Source organism: Sphaerodactylus townsendi, linkage group LG05 (assembly GCF_021028975.2).
Source record: "Sphaerodactylus townsendi isolate TG3544 linkage group LG05, MPM_Stown_v2.3, whole genome shotgun sequence".
NCBI lineage: Eukaryota > Metazoa > Chordata > Lepidosauria > Squamata > Sphaerodactylidae > Sphaerodactylus > Sphaerodactylus townsendi.
Genome location: NC_059429.1, coordinates 115,930,146 through 115,953,419, shown reverse-complemented (window position 1 = coordinate 115,953,419; position 23,274 = coordinate 115,930,146).

The window sequence follows — 23,274 nt, the reverse complement described above, 5'->3', positions numbered from 1 at the left end:
GTGAACCCCACGACGCTGGTAGTGCTACTGGGCTGGCAGCATTGGAGAAGACATTGGGAATGGCTTATATAAACACAGAAGTGCTGTCAAGTCAAAACCAATATGTGGTGACCCCAGAAAGGGGCTTTCAAGTCAAGTGAGAAGCAGAGGTGATTTGCCAGTGCCTTTCTCTGCACAACCTTCCTTAGAGATCTCCCTTCCAAGTAGTGACCCTGCTTCGTTTCCAGGATCAAGCTAAACCCAGGCATGCCTCTGAAGATGCCAGCAATAGATGCAGGTAAAACATTAGGAACAAAAACTGTCAAACCACAGTCACACTGCCCGGAAAACCCACTACAGTCAGGTATAAAAGTTTTCCCTCCTGCAGTTACAGAACTCAACAACATACATGATGATCATCTCTTTAAAAACAGAAGGGGGTGAGAAGTATTTAGACTGTCTTCACAGGCTTTTCGTCTGCATTTTTTTAAACAATAAATGTAAAATTTTGCAAAGATTTATTCAGCATCATCTTCATTTTTCAGTTCTGTTCCTTTTTATTTCTCTGGGCAATAAGCCATCACAAAACTCAGTATTAAAAAGGAGATGAAATTCGTATTAACAACAGTTATTCAGAAATGCAAATTCTTTGTGAGAAGCTTACAGAACACTAAAAACAATGACAGAACATAAGATTAGATTTGCAGACCATTACATGGGGAGTTAGACCATTCTGGCAAGTTTTAAACCTTATTTACCCCAAAACTTGTTCCTCTGACTAATCTTTTGCTAATGACCACCTTATTTACATTGCCATTGTTTTATAATTACGATTGACTCAACATTCTGCTCACCTCTGGGCACTCCCAGCTTTGCCCATCAGGCAAAGCACTCAAACCATTAGCTTAATGACTCAAACCATTAAGATTGATGGCTGTCTGTCATCTTTTCCTGGAAAGACTGGATCCCCCTTTGTTGTGAGAGGTTAAGCTCTTTTAGCATGGCTAGAGGGCCCAATCTCCCCTATAAAATAGGCCCTCACTCAACACTCAGTGTTCAATGTGTTTGAAGCACTAATCTGGCCACACTGTTTCACCCACTACTTCTGAGCCTACCTTGGTATTCCGTTTCTGCTGCATGCCACCTGCTTTCTACTCTGCTTCCTTGGAGCCCAGTGCAGGTCATTGGACTCTGCTTCATGGACCCAAAGCCACTTCAGAATCTGGTACATTATTACCTTTAAGAATTCCCCCCAAATTCCTCCACTAATCCCAACCTATCCCCTCAACACCTCTTCTAGGACTGTATGTGTGTTCTGCTGCTTTGATTATTGTATGCTAGTGTACTCCTATAATCCCTGAATATTTGTTAAGCTTTATTTTGCTCTCCTTCAGAACTTTTTACAAAAGCTGATCTTGGTATACATAGGCAACAAAGACCCTGAGCTTGCCCAACCTTGTGCTAAGCCAAGAGTCTGCTCTGGCTGATTCTCCACTCTAAAAGGGAGATTCCCACTACTTCAGGTAACAGAGCTTGCAGTTTGAATTTGTATTTTATGGCGGGAAGAAGAATTTTCTCCAACACTCTTATTTAATCAGTTCTCCAGCACTCTCAGTAAGGCTCTGATAGGAATTAAAAAGAGCACCTTGAAATATAGAATTCAAAAGATTTTTTTCTGTTTGTTGTACATTCAGAAGACAAGATAATAATGAAAAAGATTCCCTGAAGGCTGAAAGTTTGAGAACCACCAGTATAATAATTTTCATGGTAAATTATTGCATGTGATTTCATTACAGTCTAGATTGACAAAGTACAAATTTGTTTGCACAGCAAAGTACATGTTGATCAACTGCTGAAGCTTAATATAGATGTGAAGGTCAAGTTACAGCTCCCACTGGACCAAATTTGACTAACCAAATCACCGAAATGCTTGTAAAACCAAACATCTATCCAATTGATGGATGGAGTTTAACCAGCTGGTGGCTTCTGAAAGCATTCGTTACAGGAAGAAGTAGAAATAAACCCACAGAGGCCAAGTCACTGAATGTTCAGGAAGGCAATTAGTAACTGTGCTAATTTCATGTAGTTCTGTTTTAAAGCAGATAAAGTTTTCTATATTAGGTGGGAAGAACTCAGGAGGGGGCCTTCTCAGTTGTGGCACCAAAACTCTGAAACTCTATCTGCAAGGAGACTCATTTGTCTCCTTCAGTTGCCCTCTTCTGCCAGTGGGGGAAGACTTTTGTGCTTTGTCTGGCATTCCCTCAGTGATCACTCCTCCCCGCAGTGGCGTAGGAGGTTAAGAACTTATGTATCTAATCTGGAGGAACCGGGTTTGATTCCCACCTCTGCCGCCTGAGCTGTGGAGGCTTATCTGGGGAATTCAGATTAGCCTGTACACTCCCACACACGCCAGCTGGGTGACCTTGGGCTAGTCACAGCTTCTCGGAGCTCTCTCAGCCCCACCCACCTCACAGGGTGTTTGTTGTGAGGGGGGAAGGGCAAGGAGATTGTAAGCTCCTTTGAGTCTCCTGCAGGAGAGAAAGGGGGGATATAAATCCAAACTCCTCCTGCTGCTCCTCCTCCTCCTCTTCCTCTTCTTCTTCTTCTTCTTCTTCTTCTTCTTCTTCTTCTATGTTTTAATTGTTGTTTTGATATTTTAATATGTGTATTTTAGCTTTGCTTTTAACTATTTTTAATGATCTGCTTTTGTTAGCTTTAAATTGTGTTTAAGACTTTTTCACTATGCATGTTTTTTAATCTGTCAGCTGCCTTAGTGGCCCCAATAAGCCAGAAAGAGAAGGTCAAAATTGTGTAAATAAATAAATAGAAGCTTTTACTAGATCCAGAAGTTCACCTAGCCACGCACTCTCCCTGCACATAGGCTGGGAGAGTGGGCAGAAGTAAGAGCAGGATGTGAGTTGGCAACCCTATCTACTGCTCACTTATGTGCTGGCAGTAAATTTACCTGAAGCATGAAAAGACCAAATCATAGGATGCTTTGTTAGCCTTCTTCCATTCATTTTTTTAGCTGTGGTTTTGGCAAATTATAGCAAAAGATTCAAATGTGTGAGGCTTCTTAACCCAGTATTCTCTGACAGTTTTTATGTTGAAAAAAAGAGTGAGCAGGCTCTCAATACAGACAAAAGAAAACTACAGATATTATTGCAAGTGAAATGCAAAATCTGTAGGGCAGTTACCTCATACAGACATATATTAAAACATATATTGAATTCGTTAAGTGAATTACATTTTCAAAGCAACAAGACAGTGGACACTGGACTGTATACATTTTTGTCAGATTAGTTCAAATAAAAATTTGCAGGACAAGGGGGAAACAAATGTCCTAAATAAATGAACCTGACAAGTCAAGCCAGTTTAAGACAGTGTTCCAAGAAGTAACAAAGTGAAAATATATCCCCCCTCTCAGATATTTATTTATCTGGTATATATTTATCCTGGTTCTTCTTCCAAGGAGCTCAGAGTGGTACCCTTCCCTCTGCAACTTTACCCTCACAACTACATCCTCTAAACCAGTGATGGCGAACCTATGAAACACGTGTCAGCACTGACACGCGTAGCCATTTTCACTGACACGCGGCCGCATACGGCCACATGCAGAGAAGTATGGGGCCGCATGCTGTCCAGGCTCGGTCCAACCCGGACTGCTGCCGGTGCTCGGACTGCTGCCAGCGGTGGCCCCAGGGGTTCCCCATGGCGACAGGGCTTTCCCCCCCAAAAAAGGGGAGCCCCGGCACGGGCTGACGCCCTGCCAGAAGGAGTCCCTGCGAACCCAGAAGACGTGGGGAAAGCCCCTGGCAGGCCAAGGAATGCTCCAGCGGCCCCACTGATTAGCACTGCACTGCTCAGCTGGGGACGCCAGCTGCACCAGAGCTGGGGGAGGGCGCAGGGGGGAGGGGATAAAAGGGTGGAAGGGAGCAGGAGGGTGCAGAAGACGAGCTCGCGACTGGAGGGATGAGTTTCTTAGGGGAAGGCGAGGAGGCGCTGTGAAGGCGCAAGTTACGCAGGAAGGGGAAAGGCGGGTGGGAGGAGAGGAAGAGGTGGCGGAGCCAGCTGCTAGCCCCAGGCCTGGACAGGCGCAGCGGGGAACAGCTGGGGGGGCACCTCAAGGGACACTCGTGGCGGAGCACGGAGCAGCGGAATGCTGCGGGGGATGCATCGCTGTGGGCCCTGTGATCACCTTTACCAGCAACCACATAACCAGAGCAATCATCGTCCAAGTTTTTGGCCCCACTTTCCTGAGGGCAGTCACTAGCCCTGCGCAGGAAACATAGCCCCAAAGCAAATCACCAAGGCATTGGATGGCCAAGACATAGTAGTGCTGGAGCCAGAAACTTGGAAACCAGTAAAATCTCACAGTTGGGTAAATGCACCTCTTTGCCTGGCACTTAAAGGGCCAGCGACTTCAAGTGCCAGGAGATCCTCTGTGGAGAAGGAATTCCCAAACCTCAGCATCCCTTTCCAAGCCTGTCCCTTCTAGCCTTGGACGATGATGATGAGTGACAGGCAGATTGATACACGAGAAGGAGACCCGTCGTGCTCCTTGGCTGCAAGGTGTGTTGGCCTTTGTTGAGAATCTCTCACCCTGCACATCAGAAGCCAGGGGAAATCTTTTGGAACTGTTAAATAATATCAAGACCAACAAAAGAAACCGACTGACGGATGAACAGAGAAGCAGGAAAGTTAAATAATTAGTTTTTGGTTTATTAAATACAGTTATATATTACAATTATACATTTTTGTTATTTAAACTATAAATATCGCATAATTATGGTTTTTTTCTCGAAGTGACACACCACCCAAGTTATGCTCGGTTTTTTGGCGAATTTTGACACACCAAGCTCAAAAGGTTGCCCATCACTGCTCTAAACTATTCCAACAAAGGAGGATCCAACTGGGATGTTTTCTCCTCTGCTGACCAGCGACACGTCTCACCTAAGCACCTCAGCAGCTAGTTTTGATGGCATCTTCCCTCCACAGTCCTGGAGTCTGCTCAGGGAGAAGGAGATACAAGTGATCTAGAGATGCCAGCTGCCAGGTGGAACTTGTGGATCCTCTGGAATTACAGTTCCTCTCCAGACTACAGAGATCAGTTCCCCCAGAGAAAGGGGATGCTTTGGAGGGGTGGCCTCTGTGGCACTGTACCCCACTTGGATCCTTGTCTTCTCCAGGCTCTATCCCAGAAACTCTAAGAGTTTCCTAACCTGCATCTGGTAACCCTCCTCCTCCCCCATCCCCTGTCAGGGGCCAAGAGGAACCTGGCAGTGATCTCTAGCAGAGAATGTTTGGCTCCCTCCCCAAACCATACCCTTCAAAGTTCTTGAGGGAGGAGGGTAAGCATAGGGACCTTTACACCAGTGTAAAAGCAATATATGTTCTTAATGGAGATGTACACTGCTTTCCAAATTTAAGACTGTTTTTCTTTCTCATATATAAAATTTAATTGTGGATCTTTCATAAGTAATTTGTATGACTATATTTGCCTCATAATTTTACAACTTTGAAAGAAAGGTAATTTTTCAAAGTCTGTAAAAACATTAGCTTAATTACATCCAACAAAGAAAGAGGACGCTTCGTGTCTTTGAAATGCTGTTCTCTTTTTTGCTGAATGTTCTTGCGTCCAGCTACATCCCAGGAGGATCAGCTCTCTTTGTCAAAGGTACCTACGGGCAGAACAAGAACATTATTTTAGGGGTGCCAACTTTTAAACTGTTCCCTCCAGCTTTCCCTTTAATATCACTTTGATCTGTAAACAATTATCAGATGTCATTTAGCTCCATGCTATGTAAAGTTTCACTGGCCCATTTCCACACATTTTGCCTGTATTAAAGGAACAGGCCTATTTTTTCTCCAGGTCTATTGGTAACCCTAGGAGCAGTATAGGAAGGTAAAATGTAATTGTAAACCAACCAACCTTGTCAACCATCTGTCCATAAACCTTGGACAAGCAAGTTTGTTTTTCATATATTAGAAATCTTTCATTTCTACTGACATCTAGAGAAGGCCTGAAAAGTGCTTTTAAATGGGACGTGCACATTTGTCCCTTGTTTTCTGTGAGGATGCTGAGAACTTTGGCAAATGTATTCAACAGGCACACATACTATTTGACAGCCACAATCACTCATGAACCTGGAACCAGATTGCCTCACTATACAACTGCCTGACACAAACAGCGTGCTGAGCAACTTTACAGCAAAAGATTAGATGTGATGGTGGAGTTTCATTTCTTTCTGACTTGTGGGTGTTTTGCAGCTGTGCAGGAGGTAAACTAGATTTCCCCAGGTTCATGGATTGTCAGCTTCTGCAAATAAGCAACACCAGGGATTGGAAAACTATGACTCTCATGAGGCTATGCAGAGTGGGATAGCCATCCGCAACTGTATGACATCATTTCTGGCAGAATCTGGAACGGATGTTGTGCCTCTCTAGGAATCACCAGAAACTCTATAGTTTTACCATGGGGTTAGTAGTGATTCCTAGGGAGGTATAATGTAACGACATTCTGTCACTAGCTGCCATTAAAAAATGTCTTCCACTGACCATTGGAGTACCTACCGGTAACTCAGATGAATCAATTGCCATTATCACTAATCAGATAAACACAAAATGGCAAGACTTTTTTTAAAAAAACTGGCTTGTGTTGCTCATCAGGCAGACTACTACTCACTGAACAATTGACTCCCTGCTCACGATGAGCATAGAGGACATGAACCAAACTGGCAGGTGGTTAAGGATCTTTCCTTTCTAAGGCAAAAACGCCGTCCCCAGGGAGCCGTTCGCACAGGGGGTGCAGCTGCTTCGCAGCTGCGCTGCCCTCGCTCCGCCCAAGCGGCGCGAAGCTGCCGTTTTCCAACCTTGCTTCCCCAGTGAGGTTTTTGGAAAACGGCGGCTCCAAGGCGCCTTCCCTCCCCCCATGTCCCGGCGACCTACCTGTCCTGCGGCCCTGTCCTGCGGTGCATCGCCGAAGCCTGGGGACACGCCTCCTCTGCCCTGCGACTCCGGAGCGGTCGCGCAGGGCAGGGGAGCGTGTCCCCTGGCCTCAGCGACTTGCCGGAGGGCTGCAGGACAGGTAGGTCGTCCTGGGAGGTTCTGGGACCGTTCATGCCCCTCCCTTGCATGCCACCCCTCCCCCTCCCTCCGCTAGGGTGGGTGGGCCATGTCCAAATGCCGGGCCCCCTCCCTTGCATGCCACCCCTCCCCCTCCCTCCGCTAGGGTGGGTGGGCCATGCCCAAATGCCGGGCCCCCTCCCTTGCATGCCACCCCTCCCCCTCCCCCCGCTAGGGTAGGTGGGCCTTGTCCAGATAGGCTTGGTGGAAAAACGGAGAGGCATCTTCATGCGAACGGTCCCAGAGGGGTCGGGTCGGCGTTTTAACTACATCAAAAAACTATTTCCCTCCCCGCACCAAATATTGAGCCAATGTGTTAGATTCCCTATGATCACAGCTAGCAAAGCCTACCCTGCACCTCCTGAAATAGGAGAAAACAGGATAATCCTCTCCTTCTCCCCTCCAAGAGAATCTGAATCATTGGAATGCAACTAAAAGACAGTTAAGGGATGAATCAGGGACCTTTCTCTGATTAGAATTTCAGGAAACACAGCCTGCTTGAATAGATGGGAGCAGGATGTTTTGTTCTCACTTCTAGATAGACTAAAGATTCACTCTTTAGGTAGCTTTATGAACTACTGACTGCCAATTCTTAGCAGTGGGGAATAATGTTAAAACACAACCTCATGCCTTTCATGCCAAAAGGGAGGGTGTGTTTTCTCCCCATTAAAAGTGAGTTGTAGAATGAGAATTAGATGTGTCATACAGCCAACAGTCAGAAACTATGGCATTTATTTCCATAACTCAGAGTAATGTCCCTCAAGATATTTTGCTACAGTCATAAAAAAATAATAGATGATTACTCATTCTTGCAGGGAAAGGTCCAAATCGTTCTCCTGAAACTCCCTAGCAACCCTTCGGGATCTTTGCATTCAGTGTTTCAAACCATTTCAGTGAATAAAGTTGTGATGATGTTTTGTCTTTGAAGGTGCCCATGTTCTAGTAAAGCTATAAGAAGTCACCTGCACAGGTTTTTCACCCACCGAAGTCCATCTGAGCCTACTTATCTTGTATTAGAATCATAGAGTTGGAAGAAATCACAAGAACCATCAAGTCCAACTCCCAGCAATGCAGGAACACACAGTCAAAGCACTCCCGACATATGTTCATCCAGCCTCTGTTTAAAAACCTCCAAAGAAGAAGACTGTGGCCAATCTAGTTAGGGGCCTAGGGCTGCTAATTTCCAGTGGGTGGGTGGAGGTCTCACAACATTACAACTGATCTACAGGTTACAGAGATCAGTCCCCCTAGAGGAAATGGCTGTTTTGGAAGGTGGGCTCTATGGCAGTATACCTTGCTGAGGTCTCTCCCTTTCCCAAACCATATCCTTTTTAGGCTCCACCCGCAAAATCTCCAACCGAGAGCTGGTAACCCTAATACTAGGCCTGAGAAGCCTTGATTTTTACAGCCCCTCAAAGGCAATTTATTGACCTGATCCATGCCCAGTGGTGGGATCCAAAAATTTTAGTAACAGGTTCCCATGGTGCTGCGATTCAAACTGTGGCGTAGCGCCAGTGGGGCTGGGTGGGGCACGACGGGGGCGTGGCCTGACATTCCGGGGGCAGGGCATTCCTGGGCAGGGCTGTGGCAAGGGCGCAGCCGCTGCGCCGGTCCTTGGGCGGGAAACGAATGCACGCAGGCGCAGGCTGCCACACACGCCGGTGCACTTCCTGCTAGACTGCTTCAAGTTCTGTGCGCTACTGCTGAGAGGAGAGGCGTAACTAAGGCAAAAATCACGTGGCAAAATCACCAATTAGTAACCCCCTCTTGGCACACACAAATAATTAGTAACCTACTCTCGGGAACCTGTGAGAACCTGCTGGATCCCACCTCTGTCCACGCCCCATGGTGGACTTCATTCAGCTTGGAGAGTCACCAAACTGGGCAGGTCTATTATATTTTTATTCCTGCCACCTTTCTGAAAGGAACTCTGGCTGGTGTACAAAGTTCTCCTTTCCTCAGCATTAATCCTCATAACTCTATGTAGAATAGACTGAGAGAGAAAGCGGTCTTCCCGATCGCTTTGCAGAGGACAGGTGGTTCAGATTTGGTTCTCTGCATCTGTTACCGATATGACAGGTGACAAGTACATCACACAGACCTTCTTTTCTGGGCCACAAAAACCACCAGTCCTTGTATAGCCCTTCAGTAGGATTTAGAAATATCAACACTACCACACTGCAGCCACAGGCAAAACAATGTGACTTATTGCAATGCAGTGTGATTTTAATACATGCAGTGTGCAAACCAAATGCAAACAAAAGACTCATATGAAGCGTACAGAGATCAACATGAAAGACCAAACCACAGATATGACATAGCTATGCTCCCCAAAAAATTTCTATGGTGGGTTCCCAGGTATATTTCCCATTTTGTGGTCCATTTCGTCAGCATGCATACATGTATTTGCCAACTGTAGGTACACGATGTTCACAAAGGTTTTTAAATCTTGTCGTTTAAAAGCTGCCCTGGTTTGATATGCCCCTTCTATTTTGGCTACATCTCAGGCTGTCTCTTTTTTTTTCTACCACACAAATTGGTTAGGGTTTGCTCATTGTCCCAGCAGCACTGGGGAAAATGAAATTTAAAATGACTGCCAGGCCTCTGTCTGGATTTGGGGTGGGAGAGCAAATAGGACACCTTTACCTAATCTTCTTATATACAGAATAGTAATAATCCCTGTATAAAGAGGGAACAAACTTTGACAGCATGTCTAGAGCACCTTCATGTAAGGAAATCCGTAGGCACAGTAAACACTAATAATCCCTTCTTCCATAAAGATAGTCTAATCCTCCCAACGATTCTGTGTTTTTTTCTTCCACCAGGCAGGAGAAACCAGGTATAGAATTTAAAATAGACAGCTGCTGTCTAATCTATAGCTATCCTCCAGTGCCTCTAGCTTCATTGCTCATTTCTCCTCCGCTTGCCAGCAATTGGTAAGGAACCACCTCTACGAATGGGGAGGTGGTTGTTTTATTCGAGGGGGGGTTCTCTAGCAGATTGGGAGTAGCACAAGTTTCATCAAAAATATATCCAGTTTGTTTTGTTTTTGTGCTTCTTTCTAAAGTGTGTCACCATACTGTATGCAGTGAACAAGCAATTGTTAAGTGTTAAAAAAGCATCATCAATTTTGAATATAAAAGATCACAAGAGGGGCACTGGATGTTATGAGCAATGAGAGGTTGCTATCTCAAACAGCAGGACGCCCCTCCCATGTAATGTTTTTCATTGAAACAGAATATGATTTGTTTGTGGTGGGTTTTCTAGGCTGTGTGGCTGTGGTCTGGTAGATCTTCTTCCTAACGTTTCGCCTGCATCTGTGGCTGGCATCTTCAGAGATGTATCACACACAGAGGTGATACACCACAGATGCCAGCCACAGATGCAGGCAAAATATTAGGAACAAGATCTACCAGACCACGGCCACACAGCCCTGAAAACCCACCACAACCAGTTGAATCTGGCCGTGAAAGCCTTCAACAGAATATGATTTCATTCTAGTCTGACTTCCTTTCCCCTTCTACACACACAATTTAATTGGTTGATGCTTGTAGGACTTTTTTGCAGCAGGAACCTATAAAATTTCATTCTGGCTATACCAGGGGTAGGGAACCTGCGGCTCTCCAGATGTTCAGGAACTACAATTCCCATCAGCCCCTACCAGCATGGCCAATTGGCCATGCTGACAGAGGCTGATGGGAATTGTAGTTCCTGAACATCTGGAGAGCCGCAGGTTCCCTACCCCTGGGCTATACAGACATTTATACACGAATTCCTGTTAAATGGCTTCTATTGTATGAATATATAATAAGAGCATGTTGGGGCTGGAATCACATGAGTTTTTAACCATCTTCTTTAACTCTCAAATATTTTTTTCCCTGCCCCACACTCCTCCCCAGATTAGACCATGTCGTTTATTTATTCGGGTCCAATAGCACTTAAGAGACCAACCAGATTTTTGGGGTATACGTTTTTAAGAGCCAAGCTCCCTTCTGGACTCAAATCTAGCTCTTTTACTGCAAACCAAAATGGCTACCCTCTGAAACCATTTATTTATGTGATTATTTTTTTTTCCTCGTGGTTAGCAACTTAAGAATGAACTGTTCTCGTTCTGCAACAAATGCCAGATCGCAAGATGGAGTCTACAATTCTACCTTTTCCAATTTGAAAGCCTCATGCAGGGCCCATACAGGCAGGAGATCCCAATGCCAGAGCTAAGTGAGATGTCCAGATCAGTCATTTACACATTATTCCAGTTCACAGCCATTCCACAAAAGAATATGTGCCTTGGCTCTGTGATTAAATTGAAAAGAAGCATCAGGCACAAGAGCAGATTCTTGGTTTTCCTAACGCAGAAATTACTAACCGTAAAATCATTTGACATTTCAAGAAAAATAGATGCGAGACTGCTGAAATGCTTTGCTCTACTAAAAATGAGCTCAGCATGCTCATCGGGCTTGCTTTTATGTAAGTATTATTAGCTTAGAGCTTGGTTTGCTCTGTGGAAGGGGGGTGCTGCTTGTGGAATAAAATCCACACAAGGCTTGTTGCTTTGGAAAGGAAAAGAAACTCCTTTGTTGTGGAGAGCTCCATACTGAGTAGGAAAAGTAGAATAAAAAGTTCTAGTTGGAAAGCCTGCATGGTGTAGTAGTTAAAAGCGGGTGGACTCTAATCCGGAGAACCGAGTTTGATTCCCCCACTCCTCCACCTGAATGGCAGAATCTTATCTGGTGAACCTGGGGCCACTCCCCGCTCACCTCTTCAAGGTGCAACGCTGCAGCGGCCCCACGCAGAAAAGCCTCCGCGGCTTTTGACCACGGAGACATTTGTTCCTCACTCATTTGCCAATCCGGAAATAACGCGGGGGTGCAATAGCAGGAGTTCCGTGGCAATCGTTCGTTCTGATTGGCTGGCAGGCGTGTGCGTCATGGGCACGTGGAAGTGGCGGCCCTCCATTTTGATTGGCTGACACGAGAAGTTGGTTTTGATAGGCTCACACGTGCGTACATGCAAACGTCATCACAAGGCGCAAGATGCATTGTTTTGAGATGTCGGCACATGCTGACGTCACTATTAGATCGCCGGTCACGCTTAGTTCGCGCATGCGCAGCGGGCGCGCACCTACCCGCAGTGAATAGCTTGGGCAGAAAAACGAAAGTAAAAATCAGTCTCGGTTAACACCGCCGACAACTTTGCCGTGAATGGACGCTGCCAAGCCGCACAACCGTGGAGCTCGAGCAAAAGAGCAATGTTGGCATGTCTCGTGCACATGTCATAATTTCCGTGAGCGTGCAATTAAAAGAGGGTGTCGACTCGTGTCTACGTCATCACTTCGCGCACACTTTTTGACGGGGACACCCTCCCTAAACAAAATGGCGGTTCCTGATTGGCCGGAAAGCTGTGCGTCACAGCGAATCAGCCACGCGTAAACTGCTGAGGTTCCCCACCACCCCGCAACACCCGTGGGGTTTTTGAAAATGTTGCTCTTTGTAGAGGACCTAATTTGCCGCGCGGCAAGGAGGTGGGAGAGCCGCAAATTCCGGGCAGCTGCGCAGTGGGCGCTGGTGACTTGTGGAACGTCCAGGATCCCCGTGTCTTTTAAAGAGGTGACCCCGCGGCTTATGGGGAGTGGGGAGTGACCCCTGATTTGCTTCCCCACTCCTCCATTTCTGCAGGGTGACCTTGGAGTGGCCCATCTGCCTCACAAAGTGCCTGTTGGGGGGAGAGAAAAAGAAAGGAGTTTGTAAGCTGCCTTGAATCTCCTTACAGGAGAGAAAGGTGGTGGTGGTGGTGGGAGTATAAATCCAACTCCTCTTCTTCTACTAGTTACTTGTCTAAGTTAGAGTTCCAAAATTGTGGGGCTGCCCCCGTAAAGACCCCAGATGAGTTTTGTTGGTTGGTGGAAAGTGAAAGGAACATTTCTCTCAAATGGTGACACAAAACAGTTTACATCATTCTCTTCGCCACCATTCTACTCCTTTTGTGCATCTTAACATGCACAAAAGGAGTAGAAAATGTGTGTGTTGTAGGGGCTAAAAACTATGAGCAGCAGTGGCGTAGGAGGTTAAGAGCTCGTGTATCTAATCTGGAGGAACCGGGTTTGATTCCCCGCTCTGCCACCTGAGCTGTGGAGGCTTATCTGGGGAATTCAGATTAGCCTGTACACTCCCACAAATGCCAGCTGGATGACCTTGGGCTAGTCACAGCTTCTCGGAGCTCTCTCAGCCCCACCCACCTCACAGGGTGTTTGTTGTGAGGGGGGAAGGGCAAGGAGATTGTCAGCCCCTTTGAGTCTCCTGCAGGAGAGAAAGGGGGGATATAAATCCAAACTCTTCTTCTTCTCTTCTATGATAGGAAGGATCTCAGCTCAAATCTTTCCCCCCAAAAGAACTCACTCAATGGCTTTCCCCCAAAAAGAACTCACTCAACTGTCCACACACACGAACACACATATAGGTAATACCAGCCTTCTTTCCAAAACTTGTAAGTTAGTTGTGTTCTAAGACAATAAACAAGTTATGCTTAAGGTCTGCTGAGCTTCATTGCACCATTACCAGACATAGCAGAACTGATCTCTGGAGATAGCTGAAATCTTGGGAGGTCTCCAGCCTCACCCCCCCCCCCCCGAGGTTGGCAACCCTAATTATTAAACTTTTCCCTGTTTTCTCAGATATGTCAAGTCGATATCCTCAGCTCATACAATATTTAAAATGAAAGCACTTGGCAGCAACGCTTTGCAGGTCTTTCAGGGAAAGTCTGCAGTGAAGTCCGGATGAATGTCAAAATGTTACTCGAGCAAACTGCAGGCCTCCCACAGTGTGAAGTCATCTCACTTTGTTTACAAAGGCTCCTCGTCCTCCGAGAGGCCCCCCAAAGGAGAATCATTATTCTGCGGCACAATTAAAAACAAACGCCACATGGCGCTCAAATTAATTCACTACAAAAGCTTAACAAATCAAGCCATTTGCAATGCAAATGCAATTCCCAGCCCCACCAGCTTTTTGCTAAAGATTAGCCTTTCGGCAGTAAAAAATAAAAGGAGGCTTCCACAGCCAGCTGGAAATGTCAGCGGCAGCCACAGAAGGAACCACCTATATCTTGTGACTGTGCAAGAAGAAAGCGATGTGATTCCTTTTCAAATCCCCCTCATGTACCACCCAGAGTCAACTGTGGATCTTAGTGCAAACCATTCTTTGACAGAACATCCAGATGGGGAAACCATGGCTTGGATCACCTGGATAGCTCCTGCAGATGGAAGGATTTTAGCCAGTGGAGCGCGTCTTTCTTGCCTCCCGCTGCCACTCTGCGCATGCTTTGAACATGATTGCCAAATTGCCAGAAGAAGAAAAAAGACTAGCCTGCTCTTTTGGCTTTAGCAGTAGCTTGATATTCTGAAATCAGCAGGTGAAGGTTTTCAGCACACAGGACAAATAGGATTAAGAAAGTCTTTTAAAAGATGCCATGTACATTTCTAAATAAGCGTGATCCATCTGTTAAACAAGAGGAGTAGTAGTAACAGTTCAAAAGGTTGGAAGCCTTAAAATGGAGTCTCCTTTGGTCCAGCAATCAGGGGTGGGTGGGCGGGCGGCGAAGAGGGTAAGCAAGTACTCAACACAAAGCTAAAAGTCCTGATATATGTGTGTGCCAGCTGAGGTTATCATAATCCTTACCTATCAGAGAGTCCCTCCCTTCATAACAGCGGTTCTCATCCTGTGGGTCGCAACTCCTTTGGGGGTCGAATGACCCTTTCACAGGGGTCACCTAGGAGCATCAGAAAACACATATTTCCAATGGTCTTAGGAACCAAGACACAAATAATTTTATGGTTGGAGTCACCACAACCTGAGGAACTGTATAAAAGGGTTGCGGCATTAGGAAGGCTGAGAATCACTGCTTCTTAAGGTCCGCTGCCCCTTTGCAAGAACCACAGCTCAGATCTGGTTAAGTCCAGCATTATCTTACAACAGACAATCAGTACTAGAAGTGAAAGAACCTATTACAAGTGTGCTGGGTTAGAGCATGGCATTTTGACTCCTGAATACTGGATATGGATTTCACTCACATCTATACACACATCTCTGTGTAACTCCAAACTCAAGGCACTGGATTACAGATGTTAGGAGGCATCGGTAAAGTCCTAGCTGCCCAAGCAGCCCAGTTTAGCTAAGCAGCATTGACCAAGATTGGTATTTGGATGGGAGACCACCAAGGAAGACAAGGGTTGCTATGCAAAAAAAGCAGTGGCAAACCACCTGGGCTCATCTCTTGCCTTGAAAACCCCATGGACTTGTGGTTGCTACCGGCACACAATTATTAGTGAAACTCTAAACAGAGGCACAATCTTCTAAGCCCATTGACTTCAATGAACTTAGAACAGAGTAATTCTGTTTAGGAGTACGCTGTAGAGTGTCTACCCTCTGACCGCAAATGCAAGCAACCAAAATAGGTTGGAATAATTCATACTAATCAGTATGTTAACACTGCATCCTAATTGCCATTTTTGCTAGAAGTGATGACATGCTGTAAAAAAAAGGTGAAAATGTATGCACTTCCTTATTCACAAATAAAAAGGTGAGGGAAAGGCCAATCCCCTGAGAATATGAAAAGTGGTGAACAGCAGAGAATTGTATTGTCGAAGGCTTTCACAGCCGGAATCACTTGGGTGCTGTGTGGTTTCCGGGCTGTATGGCCATGTTCTAGCAGCATTCTCTCCTGACGTTTCGCCTGCATCTGTGGCTGGTTTCCGGGCCTGTGTGGTTTCCGGGCTGTGTGGTTTCCGGGCTGTATGGCCGTGTTCTAGCAGCATTCTCTCCTGACATTTCGCCTGCATCTGTGGCTGGCATCTTCAGAGGATCACACAGGGATCACACAGACCACAGAGGATCACTTCAGAGGATCACACAGACCACACAGAGGATCACACAGAGGATCACACAGACCACACAGAGGATCACACAGACCACACAGATCACACAGACCACACAGAGGATCACACAGACCACACAGAGGATCACACAGATCACACAGACCACACAGCACCCAAGCAGAGAATTAATTCTCCCATCTCCCGCAAACAATTCAGAAAAATTCAAACCAAGAGTCACTATGTAATCAAACAGTGACTATAGAGAACATTTTCCATTCTTTTAATGTTTATGAGAAAGGAAGGGGGAAATGAGCCTACTCAGTTGGTATAAGATTTATAACAGGATTACTTGTTAGGTCAACATATTGACTAGTCAGGGTGACAAACAAACCCATTTGATGTTTAGTCCTGGGGCAGAAGAAGCGGAGGTTGGTCGTTGCTAACTGCCTGATCTTATTTGCATTTACTCAGCAGTAAGACAAATCCGACAACACTAACTTTCAACGCCTTTAGCGCTCATACAAGATTTAATGTGGCATAGAGTCATCAGACACTGCCTCTCCAGTGACCTCCTTGAATCCCTAAGCTACAGAAGTTACTTAATAAACTTAAGGCTTCTCACTGTGGTTTTACTAAATTCTCCAAAACTTATTCTCCAATCAAAACAAACATTTAAAATTTCAAATTAGCAGCAGCAGCAGAAGCAGAAGAAGAAGAGGAGGAGGAGGAGTTTGGATTTATATCCCCCCTTTCTCTCCTGCAGGAGACTCAAAGGGGCTTACAATCTCCTTGCCCTTCCCCCTCACAACAAACACCCTGTGAGGTAGGTGAGGCTGAGAGAGCTCCGAGAAGCTGTGACTAGCCCAAGGTCACCCAGCTGGCGTTTGTGGGAGTGCACAGGCTAATCTGAATTCCCCAGATAAGCCTCCACAGCTCAGGTGGCAGAGCGGGGAATCAAACCCGGTTCCTCCAGATTAGATACACGAGCTCTTAACCTCCTAAGAGAAAACTAAAAATGAAGACTGGGTGTGTTTCCATGTAAAATCCTGCACTCAACTTGGGCTTAGACTGCTGAGGTTCAGCCGGGGCCGGGGGGGGGGGGGGGATGTAGAGGAATCCATATGGCATTTTCATACTTGTGTGAAAAGCAGGTGCAACATCCTGTGTCAGCCACTGAGGAAAGAGAGAAAAGCCATGATATTTAAGTTCCACCCACCAGCCCGAGTTCTGCCAAAAAATAGCACGGCAAATGTTAAAAAATTTAAAACTGTTAATGTCAGCATATAAAGAGCCAAAATCTAAGGGCATTTTCAGCAATGCTTTGTGCTTATAATAAAACAGGCGGCACACAGCACTGAAAATATTGTTAAGGTTAAGAGAAAAGCAAATATTGAGAAAGGGGAAGCATTCTTAACAGGAAGCAAAACTCATTATGATGTAGGCTTTATGGCTTTTGAATTCTCTGAAAGCTTTACAGATATTTAAATGGTGGGTGAATTTTTATGCTAAAGCGATTGGACTCTTTTCTTTTTAGGTATTATAGTGCTCTTGCATGGAACCCTACAAAGGTTACTTAGATGATCAATTTGGTGTTTCCAGCTGTTCTAAGCCCAGAGAAACAGCAGCAAGAGAACTGCACCTGTTGAATTTGTGCTAACTATTACTATCATAAAAGCTTCGCCAGATAAAGAAAGCAGCTGCTGATCAGATCGACAACACATTTTCATCACATCTGAAGATGAGGGAAAGACAAAGGTAAAGGGTTTTTTCGGGGGGAGGGGGGGGAACAGGGGAAAGAAGATAGAATCATACCAACAAGTTTGGTGGAAAATGTCCAGTTCGTTAATAGACAATATGTAGAAGTTATTTATTGGTAATCCACCTTTCTCACTGACACTCAAGGCAGATTACAGATTATAAACAGTGAAGTTAGACAGAGCTCTTCATGGCATGGAAGTAAATAACGACACTGGGCAAATGGCATCCCATCAAACCTCCATTAAAGGAAAAGGACATTCTTCTCTATCCCAGTTGGAACTAGGGGTATATGCCTTTTTTGTTGTTGGTGTTGGTATTTTTCAGATTTGGGTTAAATGGATCCAAAATTTTTCAGGTTTTTTTTTCAGAGAGCTGAAATTTTTCAGGTCCAATATACCTTTTGGGGAATCTTCCCAAACTCTGGGGGTGGCTGTTTTTTAAGGTAGAGGCACTAAATTTTTAGCATAGCTGCAGGTGACTCTCCTTAGAAGAATCACTGAGTTTGGTAAATATTGGGTCTGGGGGTTCAATTTTCTGGCCCCCACAGTGAGGGGACCAATTTTTCCTCCATGATGGCCTCCAATGGAGGAAAAATGGGGTCCCATAAAATTGGACCCCCCCGAACCCAAACCTTACAAAACTTGGTGGGGGTTTTAAGAGAGGCACCAGCAGCTACTCTGAAAATTCAGAGCCTCTACTTTAAAAATTAACTGCACCCTGGGTCCCTAGAAATATTCCCCGAAGAGTAGAATGCAGCCATTTCCTTTAAAAGGGAACAGCTCCACAAAGCTATGAGGAAAGATGAATAGCTTGGGGAAAAAACAGAAAATATTCAGTTTTTCCAGATTTCAGTTTTGTTTAAATAGTGCCTCTTTTGGCTTGGAATATCAGTATGCACACCCCTAGTTGGAACCCAATGTGCAGAGGAATGTGGGAAATTAACTTGACAGTACAGGAGAATAGTGTAGTAGTTAGATGATCCAGTTCAGAACCCCAGATTCAACCTCCTAAAAGCCCCTTGGCTCTTTGGGTGACCAATTTCTCTCAGCCTGCTGAAAAGTCTGCAGAAGGCAGTAAGGTTGGAAAAGGAGAGCTGTCACTTTTCAAGGCTTGTAGGTAAATAGCATCCTGTTAAGCTCTCTTTAAAGGTCAGGACATTGTTTGTAGAGGGCATTTCACAACCTTATGGGACACCTCCTTATGTGCATACCTAAGTGCGGCTACCCATCCAGAATGGGGGGCTTTCTTTCTGCTTTACTGTCTCACTTGCTCAGGACTTTTTTCTCGTGTTTGGCCAAAATGACTCCCTCCTCCTCCTCTTCCTCCTCCTCTTCAACTTACACTTTTGGTTCTCTCTGTTGTAAAAATCACATTACTTACATGGCTAAAAGTTTCACCATGCACCCAATAGCAACTTTCGATGGGGCAGTCTGAGGATGCAAAAACAGCATGGGAGGAAAGGCTAGAGTTGCTTCTACCTGCATGCTGAGGTCATAAGCAGAAAAGACCCAATGCACATTTGTGAGGCACAAAACTCTCATTTCACATGTGATACACAGTCCTCATGTTGTTCCCAAATAATGTATAGATGGAGTACAACAATAATTTATTAAAGTGTAAAGCAGTTCCTTGCTAGAGAAAGGGAGAAACTTTGCACAGTACACATTCAAATAGCATTTGAACCATCATTTAACATCACTAGTCAATTCACAAATGTCTCTACTTCCAAGCTCAAAGTCTCTCCCTCACTTACACACCAATTCTCTACATTTAAAAAAATCTCCTCCTGTCTTTTCCACTCTCATTTTGAACAGGGTCGGTTGTGATATATGAGACAACAAACACGTTCTTTGAAAAGGCAGCAAACTCTGAAGAAAGCGTAATTGAAAAGTAGCTAATCCATTAAATCTCTTCTACCAGCTGGCTGAACTTCCCTGATAAATCAAGGTATTGTAAGGAAGCCTTGGTTAATAAATTAACCTTGAGGTTCTCATTGTGTGCTATCTCTTTCATCCAAGCATTATTCTTCCCACTGAATCCTCCAGAGTTTCCCTCTCGAGCATCCTTCCAGAGCATTGTCAAAGATATGGTGTACATTTAATCAGTGCCAAACATAGCCAATTAACAAGAATTTTCATCAAAGGGGAGAACTTCACAATCCACAGAAATGCTTACAGTTATCATTGTGGTCCCAGGTTGTTAAAGCAATTTACCAACTTTTTAAAAGCATGCCGGCTTAATTTAAGCACTTAAAAGAAGAAGAGTTACTTTTTATACCCCACTTTTCTCTACTTTTGAGGAGTCTCAAAGTGACTTACAAACTTCCCCTCCCCACAAAAGGCACCTTGTGGGGTAGGTGGGGCCGAGAGAATTCTGAGAGAACTGTGACTGGCCCAAGGTCACCCGGTGGCTTCATTTGAAGGAGTAGGGAAACAAACCCACTCTGCCAGATTAGAGTCCACTGTTCAAGTGGGAGAGTGGGGAAACAAACCTGGTTCACCAGGTTAGAGTTCACTTCTCTTAACCACTGCACACTGAGAGTGTGTATGAATTATTAATATTTGAAGTTAATAATTGTTTTATTGTTGAAATACTGTTTTATTCTAAATGGTTGTTTTGTTAATATGATGTTTTAACATTTTTGTTTGTATACATGTTTCTTGTAGTTAGGAGCTGCGTGGCTTCCACTGCCACTCACACGGTCTGGAGTTTGAGCCCCCTGTGGGTCAGATATCCTGGCAGCTGGCTCATGGTCAACTCAGCCAGCCAGCCATTCCTTGGTCGGTGAATGAGTACCTAGCACACAGATAGGGGGTAAAGAATAGCTGGGGAAAGCAATGGCAAACTACCCCACAAAAAATGAGCACCTTTGCCCTAATAGAAATCCACTGCTTTGCAGTGGTACTTTAAGAATTCGCACGACTGAAGGGGAAACTTTACCTTTTCTTGTAATTACGATTTTTTACCTTTTCTTGTAATTACGACCATCTTGCATATAGATTATAGAAAGGTATTATATAAAGATTTTAATTAATAAAAATAAAGTTCAAAACACCAAACTTCCAAGCTGTGGAGTTTTACAGATTTTTTTTCAACTGTCTGCAGTTGTTCAAAGTAACGATTTTTAAAAAAATAAATAAAAAGATAATGCTACATGGCAGGATTGGCATTTTAACCCAATAAAGTGAATTGTGTGTGGCAGAGGTGGGATTCAGGGGGTTACGAAGGTTCTGTAGAACCTGTTGTTAAAATTTAAAATATCGCTTTTTAATACTTAAAATATTTTTATTAAGTATCAATATTTTTAATACTTAAAATAAAAAGTGATATTAAAATATTTTAATACTTTTAAACAGTCATTATTTGAATCCCACCACCATCGGAACCTGTTGTTAAAATATTTGAATCCCACCACTGGTGTGGAGAAGCACATGCAATGATTTTCTTAATTACTGGATCGCAATCCTGAAGAAAGATTGGAGAATGGGTATAATCCAGATAGGAACTTTGCGTAATCAATCTCGCATGCTCTGATAAATTCCCCACCAGATGAACTTTTTCATGCAAGAACTCTCAAGTAGCAAAAAAAAAAAATATCTTAGAACTAAAAAAAGGAATGCGTGGTGTGTGAATGTAAAACCTCACACTATTTTTTTAAAGCATTGAAAGCCAGGTGAGGCTAGTGCAATCCTAAACAAAGTCACACCCTTCTAAAGATACTGGTTTCAATGTACGTAGAAAGGCATAACTCTCCTTAGGATTGCACTACTAGCCACTAGTTAGGGGTTGCTTCACAAGCCAGTATAGCTACTGCTGAAGTTTGTACCTCGGATGCAGTGTTCTATAAATTTGTTGATGTGTGATATATATTACTCAGTACTTTGGAAAGGCAGGGCCCTCAGCCATCAATGATTTCTGCAGAACACTGTATCTGAGGCAGGAGGGATGAGATGGGACTTCGTGACGTAGAATGGGACTGTTAGCAACCCAAATGGTAGCTAAGATCTCGTGAAGCACTCTTACAAGATCTTGGCCTGCATTGTGGATTGCCTGGAAAACTCAGAAAGGAAGGAATTGGACAGAAACCATGCAGGTTGCCAGTTGCTGTTGGGAGGCAAAGTATACCCTCTATGCACTTTGGGATTCTCCCGGCACCTTTTCCCTGCAATTCCTACCAACATCTTCATCATTCAGTCCAGTCATCACGTGCTCCAATAAATACTGTCTCTCTGTTCAGCTTGAGATTGGCAGCTTAAGAAGAAGAAGAAGAAGAAGAAGAAGAAGAAGAAGAAGAAGAAGAAGAAGAAGAAGAAGCAGAAGCAGAAGCAGAAGCAGAAGCAGAAGCAGAAGAAGAAGAAGAAGCAGAAGAAGAAGCAGAAGCAGAAGCAGCAGCAGCAGCAGCATTAGGCTTACCAACTTCAATGTGGGGCCTTGCATTTCCTCAGAATTACACTTGATCTCCATACTAAAGACATCAGCTATCCTGGAAGAAATGGCAGCTTTGAAGAAGGGACTCTGTAGCATCACATTCCTTCCCTTCCCAAATACTGCCCTCCCAAGACCTTCCCCACATTTTTGCAGGAATTTCCACTAGTTGGCGACCCTAAAAAGAACCTTTTTGCTAGGATACTCTTTGCTATACATAATAGTTTCTTTGGATGGCATGTTCTGGTAAATGGCTGCATCAAAACAGCTGCACAAAGGTTTGCCTGCAGTTCCCTATCTTTGCCTCAGCAAGGCAAAAATCTGATGCCTTGTTAAGGGCTCGGGCTGTCTCAGTAACATCAGGGATCACTCATGGTGTGGCAGGTGCCTCAGGGGTCACATTTCAAGGGCCTCCTGCCCACTGGGAAGCCATTTGCCAAATCCAAGTCCCTCTGCCCCTCTGTCATGGCTGTCTTTTTGTGTAAATGGAAAATGTGTCTCTAACTCTTTTGTGTCCTTGCCGGAGGATTCTTCAGCGTCACACTTCCTGCAGCTTCAGGAAGCCAGTCTGAGCTCTTTAAAGGTCAAGACACAAATATGATTGAAAAGAGCTGGTCCAGCACAATTGGATGAAACATTTTGCGCCATCTCAATGAACTAACAGTTCAACCCAAGGCAGACAGGGAACCACCACAGAGCTGAACATTGCTGTAGATAGTGCTGATGATTACCTGTTTGTGTTTTGGGTGAAGTGGAGGGAGAGAGAGACACCTAAGAAGTTTATGTAACTAGTCATAACAAAGATAAATCAAGTGTTGCCATTTGGCCAATGTTGTTGATAAAGAGGCTGCCTAAAACTGCATTAGACAAATCCTGTTGCATGATGTGAAGTGTAAAGCAAATCTCACATCTGCTTAAGCTCAGCACTTGTCCTATTTATGTCCCTGGTTTCCCTGAACCTTAAATCTCTTTTACAGCAACGATGTTTTACGAGGTCAATAAAGGAACGAATATACGCTTTGTTTAAATTATGATTTTCATTTCAGCACTGCGTAAATATTTTTACCTCAGGACCAAAAGTTCCTTTTGTATCCAGCTGCAGCTGAGTCAAGAAGCACCCT